Here is a 6214-nt window from a genome sequence, read left to right as displayed (position 1 = left end):
GACAGCTAAGTTCCTGTTGGAGAGCGCGTGGGCCCCGGGAACCAGAAGAGCCTATCGGGCAGCTTGGCAGTCTTGGGCTGGTTGGTGCCTCCTTCGGAATCTGGATCCCACTACGGCAGCTGTGAACGATGTAGTTCAATTCCTCACTTCCCTTTTTGAGGAGGGTAAGGCCTACCGCACTATCAATGTGTTTAGGTCGGCTATTTCCTCCGGACATAGGGGATTTGAGGGTTGCCCTGCTGGACGTCACCCTCTGGTGTGTAGGTTGCTTAAGGGGTCTCGTCTTTTGCAACCCCCTAGACCTCGTTTTACTAGCTCTTGGGATGTCTCCACGGTTTTGTCGTTCCTTTCAACTTGGCAGGCCAATGAGGAACTGTCTCTTCGCCAGTTGTCTGCCAAGTTGGTTACTCTCTTTTGCCTTATTTCCTGCAAGAGGGTTTCGGACGTCAGGGCGTTGGACCATGACGCTAGGTCCTTTACGCCGGATGGTGTGACATTCAATATTTCGCGACGTACGAAGACTAATATCTCTTCTGTGTCTTATCCTACGTTTCCTTCATCCGTGGCGCTCTGTCCGGTCACATGCCTGAAGGAGTATGAGGCCAGGACTAGTTCCTTGCGATCTCCCTCGGCCTCACAATTGTTTATCTCTTTCCGCAGACCATATGCTCCGGTTTCTGCAGTCACTTTGTCTCGTTGGGTTAAATGGATTTTGTCTCTCTCTGGTATAGATACTTCTATTTTTACTGCACACTCCGTTTGGGGGGCTTCCGCCACTTCTTTGGCTATGTCTGGGGCACGCTTGGAGGATGTCATGAAGTTGGCGGATTGGTCTCGAGCCTCTACTTTTAAGGAATTCTATTTTAGGCCGGATCCTCATGTTTTCGCTTCTATTGTAAATCGGCTTTAAACTAGCAATAGGAGCCTCCGTGTCTTGAAATAAAATTGAATGATTTTCCTAAGTTATGACGTAAAGTCATGATTTTATGAAAGACACGGAGGCGAGTATTGCCCCTCCCGTATTTATTGTTTTCCCTCCCAGATGTTTTTATGTCAAATAAAGGATTATCTGTTATTTCAAGGTTATTTGATTATTTATGTTATAATTATTAATATATATGTCTGTTCCAGATTGATATTGAAGAGCTGGACGCTTTATTGCGTTACATGTGCTATTACCTGTTTTATTTCTCTTTAAGGTTGATACCGTTCAGATTCGGATGGGAGGCGTTTTTTTCCGGCTGATACGGTTGATGTTGCTGTCAGTTTCCAGCTTTCGGTTTGGAGATGAGTTTGGCTCTACGTTGGCGTTGATCGGTTCCGGATGTTCCAGTTGATGTTGGATGGAGGAGTTGTAATGACAAAGAAAGAGGAAGAAGGACTTGAGAGGACTTCCCTTTATACTGTGGCTAGGAGGAGGGGCTATATGCCCATTGGATGATTATGTTATTGAATTTCTTTGCTGCTGTGGTTTCAGTAAAGAAAGGGTTAAGCAATACTCGCCTCCGTGTCTTTCATAAAATCATGACTTTACGTCATAACTTAGGAAAATCATTCAATTAACACAAGTCGAATTATATAACAGAAAATATGTCATATTCTAGGTTCTTCAAAGTAGCCACCTTTTGCTTTGATTACTGCTTTGCACACTCTTGGCATTCTCTTGATAAACTTCAAGAGGTAGTCCCCTGAAATGGTCTTCACTTCACAGGTGTGCCCTGTCAGGTTTAATAAGTGGGATTTCTTGCCTTATAAATGGGGTTGGGACCATCAGTGGCGTTGAGGAGAAGTCAGGTGGATACACAGCTGATAGTCCTACTGAATAGACTGTTAGAATTTGTATTATGGCAAGAAAAAAGCAGCTAAGTAAAGAAAAACTAGTGGTCATCATTACTTTAAGAAATGAAGGTCAGTCAGTCAGCCGAAAAATTGGGAAAACTTTGAAAGTAAGGGCTATTTGACCATGAAGGAGAGTGATGGGGTGCTGCGCCAGATGACCTGGCCTCCACAGTCACCGGACCTGAACCCAATCGAGATGGTTTGGGGTGAGCTGGACCGCAGAGTGAAGGCAAAAGGGCCAACAAGTGCTAAGCATCTCTGGGAACTCCTTCAAGACTGTTGGAAGACCATTTCAGGGGACTACCTCTTGTAGCTCATCAAGAGAATGCCAAGAGTGTGCAAAGCAGTAATCAAAGCAAAAGGTGGCTACTTTGAAGAACCTAGAATATGACATATTTTCAGTTGTTTCACACTTGTTTGTTATGTATATAATTCCACATGTGTTAATTCATAGTTTTGATGCCTTCATAGTCATGAAAATAAAGAAAACTCTTTGAATGAGAAGGTGTGTCCAAGCTTTGTCTGACAGATCTCTGCCCTGCATTATTATATGTAATTGTACTATATTACAGATACCTCTATATCAGTTTGTTACCGATACTCTGTTGTATTTCATACTTATTGTCTGCCCTATGGGTTCTGTTTGTACTAAAAGTCTATGTATCCATCTGTACTTTAGGCCGTGAACAAGGTCCTGGTGGACCGAAACGTTGGCCAGTGTTATAAGATTTAATTTTTGGGATGGACAATAAATGAATAATTTTTTGATCACATCAAATACGAGTGCCGTGGTCTTTACCATATCTAGACTTAAGTATCAACCTGACAGCCTGGAGGTTGATTGCCCCCTTCTAGAGTCTAGAGAGTTTTCTGCGAGGGTCCGGAGGACTTTGACCCATTCCAGATCGGAATCCACCAACATAGCCTATTCCAGAGTCAGAAGGATTTTTCTGCAGTGGTGTGCTCTAAATAAGGTATCCTCATTGGATCCCCCTCTTTCTTCCGTTCTTCAGTTCCTACAGGATGGACTAGACAAAGGTCTCAAACCTTTAATCCTAAGGGTACATACCTGCGCTTTGTCAGCAGTTTTGGGCAAGCCTTTTTCTCAAGACCCTCTAATCAAAAGGTTCCTGAGGGGAGCTGAAAGACTGCAACCTAGGATCTTGAGTCCGATACCTCAGTGGGATCTGTCAGTCGTGCTCAGGGGGTTATGCTCTACCCCCTTTGAACCCCTTCCGAGCGTGGATTTAAAGTTCTTATCTTGGACGACCTGTTTTTTGCTGGCTATTACATCAGCAAAGAGAATCGGAGAATTGCAGGCCTTGGCCGCGGTGATGCCATATTCTCTATTCTTACCAGATAGAGTCCTCCTGTGGTTTCTCCCTACCTTTGTTCCTAAGGTGCCTTATTTCCACAATCTAAACCAGGTCATTTCCTTACCTGTTTTTTATCCGTCTCCAGTGTCGGAAGAAGAACAGACCCTACAGACACTAGATGTTGCCAGAAGTATGAAGACATACCTGGAAAGAACTACAGGGAGTGCAGAATTATTAGGCAAGTTGTATTTTTGAGGATTAATTTTATTATTGAACAACAACCATGTTCTAAATGAACCCAAAAAACTCATTAATATCAAAGCTGAATATTTTTGGAAGTAGTTTTTAGTTTGTTTTTAGTTTTAGCTATTTTAGGGGGATATCTGTGTGTGCAAGTGACTATTACTGTGCATAATTATTAGGCAACTTAACAAAAAACAAATATATACCCATTTCAATTATTTATTTTTACCAGTGAAACCAATATAACATCTCAACATTCACAAATATACATTTCTGACATTCAAAAACAAAACAAAAACAAATCAGTGACCAATATAGCCACCTTTCTTTGCAAGGACACTCAAAAGCCTGCCATCCATGGATTCTGTCAGTGTTTTGATCTGTTCACCATCAACATTGCGTGCAGCAGCAACCACAGCCTCCCAGACACTGTTCAGAGAGGTGTACTGTTTTCCCTCCTTGTAAATCTCACATTTGATGATGGACCACAGGTTCTCAATGGGGTTCAGATCAGGTGAACAAGGAGGCCATGTCATTAGATTTTCTTCTTTTATACCCTTTCTTGCCAGCCACGCTGTGGAGTACTTGGACGCGTGTGATGGAGCATTGTCCTGCATGAAAATCATGTTTTTCTTGAAGGATGCAGACTTCTTCCTGTACCACTGCTTGAAGAAGGTGTCTTCCAGAAACTGGCAGTAGGACTGGGAGTTGAGCTTGACTCCATCCTCAACCCGAAAAGGCCCCACAAGCTCCTCTTTGATGATACCAGCCCAAACCAGTACTCCACCTCCACCTTGCTGGCGTCTGAGTCGGACTGGAGCTCTCTGCCCTTTACCAATCCAGCCACGGGCCCATCCATCTGGTCATCAAGACTCACTCTCATTTCATCAGTCCATAAAACCTTAGAAAAATCAGTCTTGAGATATTTCTTGGCCCAGTCTTGACGTTTCAGCTTGTGTGTCTTGTTCAGTGGTGGTCGTCTTTCAGCCTTTCTTACCTTGGCCATGTCTCTGAGTATTGCACACCTTGTGCTTTTGGGCACTCCAGTGATGTTGCAGCTCTGAAATATGGCCAAACTGGTGGCAAGTGGCATCTTGGCAGCTGCACGCTTGACTTTTCTCAGTTCATGGGCAGTTATTTTGCGCCTTGGTTTTTCCACACGCTTCTTGCGATCCTGTTGACTATTTTGAATGAAACGCTTGATTGTTCGATGATCACGCTTCAAGAGCTTTGCAATTTTAAGAGTGCTGCATCCCTCTGCAAGATATCTCACTATTTTTGACTTTTCTGAGCCTGTCAAGTCCTTCTTTTGACCCATTTTGCCAAAGGAAAGGAAGTTGCCTAATAATTCTGCACACCTGATATAGGGTGTTGATGTCATTAGACCACACCCCTTCTCATTACAGAGATGCACATCACCTAATATGCTTAATTGGTAGTAGGCTTTCGAGCCTATACAGCTTGGAGTAAGACAACATGCATAAAGAGGATGATGTGGTCAAAATACTCATTTACCTAATAATTCTGCACGCAGTGTAAAGACTTCCAAAGATCGGAGAATTTTGTCATTCTTTTTGCAGGAAATAACAAAGGTCTTAAAGGGTTTCTATCACTTCGTTTCACCTATTTAGCTTTCAGACACTAGCGATCCGCTAGTGTCTGCTTTATCTAACCATCCTAATATAAGAGCTTATTGTCCTGCCGTTTAGCTAAAAAAATAACTTATATAGATATGCAAATGAGCCTCTAGGTGCTATGGGGGCGTGATTAGCACCTAGAGGCTCGGTCTACCTTCACAAACTGCCGCCGCCCAGCGCGTCCCTCCAGCCCGCCCATCTCCTCCGGAATGCGATGCTCCTCGTATTCGGCGCATGCGCAGTGAATGTCTGATCGCTTCCCTGCTCAGACATCTCCACTGCGCCTGTTCCTCGGAGCACTATGACGTCATCGGCGCAGGCGCAGTGGAGATGTCTGAGCAGGGAAGCGAGATGGGCGGGCTGGAGGGACGCGCTGGGCGGCGGCAGTTTGTTAAGGTAGACGGAGCCTCTAGGTGCTAATGACGCCCCCATAGCACCTAGAGGCTCATTTGCATATCTATATAAGTTATTTTTTTAGCTAAACGGCAGGACAATAAGCTCTTATATTAGGATGGTTAGATAAAGCAGACACTAGCGGATCGCTAGTGTCTGAAAGCTAAATAGGTGAAACGAAGTGATAGAAACCCTTTAAAGCTTCTAAACCGACATTAAGCTGGTGGATCAAAGAGGCCATCGGAGAAACTTTTGTCGCTCAGGGATTGGCGCCCTCGGCTTTTATCCACGCTCATTCTACCCGAGCGGTAGCTGCTTCTACGGCTGAGAGGAGCCTAGTGCCGCTGCCTCATGGAGTTCCCACTCTACATTTGTAAACCATTATAGGCTTAACTTAAGGGGTTCGGGACATACAGCCTTTTATAGGGACCTAATGGGTTAATTAGTACTTTATTTTGTTTTAATTAAAAAAAGTTCCACCTGTCCTGATTGTCCACAGGGCCAGTAGTACCCCAGTTGTGCTGCTGTTAGGACTAAGGGAAAACTAATTATCGTTAGAAATTAACAATTGCCTGCCATACACTCAAACATCTGAGGGTTTGTTACAGTTGGATCCGGTCAAGACCATTCTACACTGATACATTGTAACAAACCCTCAGGACAGGAGATGTGTGCTGCTGATTTTACCTCAGAGCGGATTGTTTAGATACCATTGTAACAAATTGTAATATAGAAAAGAATGGGCACTCTTATAACTGGACCACAAAGTTAGCAAAGTGACACTAA

The sequence above is a fragment of the Bufo bufo genome, chromosome 6, assembly GCF_905171765.1.
Source record: "Bufo bufo chromosome 6, aBufBuf1.1, whole genome shotgun sequence".
NCBI classification, from domain to species: domain Eukaryota; kingdom Metazoa; phylum Chordata; class Amphibia; order Anura; family Bufonidae; genus Bufo; species Bufo bufo.
This window is presented reverse-complemented; position numbering follows the sequence as displayed.